Source organism: Octodon degus, unplaced genomic scaffold (assembly GCF_000260255.1).
Source record: "Octodon degus isolate 3935 unplaced genomic scaffold, OctDeg1.0 scaffold00006, whole genome shotgun sequence".
Lineage (NCBI taxonomy): Eukaryota > Metazoa > Chordata > Mammalia > Rodentia > Octodontidae > Octodon > Octodon degus.
Window position 1 is genome coordinate 55,769 of NW_004524582.1, and position 2,111 is coordinate 57,879.

Sequence of the window (2,111 nt, forward strand, 5' to 3'; positions counted from 1 at the left end):
ACTTATTATTTTGACAACATAGATATATTTTGGTGTCATATTCAAAAAATCACTCAACAGCAATGTGAGTGATTCTTTCTTAAGAAGTCTTTTCTATAAATTTCCTCCTGGTTTTGTGGTTTCATGTTTAAAATTCAAATCTGGAATGTGCTTTGACTTCATTTTTGTGTACGGTATAAGGAAATGATCCAATTTCATTTTTTACTTGTGGGTATGTAGGATTTGTTTAAGGGAATAGGCTTTCCATTGGGTATCCTTCCTGATTCCATTAAATGTTACTGAACCACATAGTGGTGGACTCACTTTTGAGCTTTCTATTTTTGTGCAGTGGCATTTGGTTGTTTTTAATCCAGTGCTACACTATTTAAACTATAATTGTGATAAAATAAAATTTGTATTAAAAATTGCACTCAGGTGGTATGAGGTCTACAACTTTGTTCTTTTTAAAGATTATCTTGGTTATCAATCTTTTGTGATACCACAAGAACTTTAGTGATTTTCTCTTATTTATTTGAAAAAAAATTTTTTTTTTCAGAACTGGGGATTGAACTCAGGCCCTTGTGCTTGCCAGGAAAGCGTTTATTCCTCTGAGTCACCTCTCTGGCCCCAAACTTTTTGTTTTTATTAAATCTGTAATTACTTAGGATTATAAGGTCATTCTCACAGTATTGTTCCTTTTGTTTTGTTTTGTTTTGTGGTACAAGGGATTGAACTCAGGACCTTATGTTTGTCAGGCAGGTACTGATTCTACTGAGCTATCTCCCCTGTCCTTATTTCTTCCATATTTTTTTTTAATTTTTTCCACTATATGAACAGGAAACATATTTCTATTTATTTTGGCTCACTTCAATTTCTTTCATAAATGTTTTAGGATTTTTAGTGTGTAGATCTTTCACTTTGGTACAATTTATTGTCAAGAAATTTTTTGTTTTGTTTTAATGTTTTTTAAATGAGATTGCTTTCTTAATTTCTTTTTTGGATAGGTTATCATTAGTATATAAGAACTCAATGATTTTTATGTTGCTTTTATATCTTTACATTTTAGTGAATTTGTTTATTCTAACAGCTTCTTTTTGTGGAGATACAGCAACTTTTAAATAAGTTTTAAAGTCAAACTGTGTCTATGCTGCCCTTGTGCTTTTCATTGCTTCTTCCCTATGAGTGTGTCATCACACAGTACACAATTAGAAAACATTTAAGTTGTGTAGTAAGTGATGCAAGCTGTTCAGGTAGCCATTATTGTCTTATAATAACCATAAAGTCTCAGGGGCACAACAGTAAGAACTCTTTTGGTCAAGCATTTGAAAGTTAGTAGGTGTATGAATCCTTTCTCCATTGATTGGAACAAAACACTGGGTATTTGCAAATTGATGGAGGAGAGGTTCATTTTGGCTCATAGTTTTAAGAGGACTCAGTTTAAGCTCAGTTGTTTTCTAAGCAAAAAGGGCTTGGTAAAAGTGCAAAAAGAACTCCTTTCCACTGTGGGTGGGAGCATAACCTGGTTCTGGCTTGTGGCAATCATGTAGATTCCTCAACAAACAGGGATTAAGGCTCACATCTGATCCAGCTATTCCCCTTCTTGATAACTTTCTGAAAAAAATAAAAGCATTATACTACAGAGATATATGTACACCCATGTTTATATCAGCACAGTTTATAGTAGCTAAATCTTGAAAACAATCCAAATGCCTGTCAAAAGGGAGTGGATTATAAAAGATGTGGTTGTTTTATATAATAGAGTAGTACTCATATATAAAGAAGGATAAACTTAGGAAATTTCTTTTTAAATGGATGCACCTAGAGATCATACTCTTAAAAGAAATAAATCTGATACACATGTGTAAATATTGTGTTGTTCCTCTGGTATGAGGCACTAAAAGTGTAAATAAGGACCAGCTATACAATAGGTATTATAAAATAGAAATTGTCCAAAAGAAAGGGGGATTGAGGAAGTGAAGGGAAAAGAATAGAAGGATAAAATGAAAACAAGTATTTTCTAAATAAAAAGGTGAAGAGAGGTTGACGAGTAGGAAGGAGGTTAAGGTAAAAAGGAGAATCAAGATATATCATATACAAGTCTAAATTTCCTTTGATGACTATATATATTATAT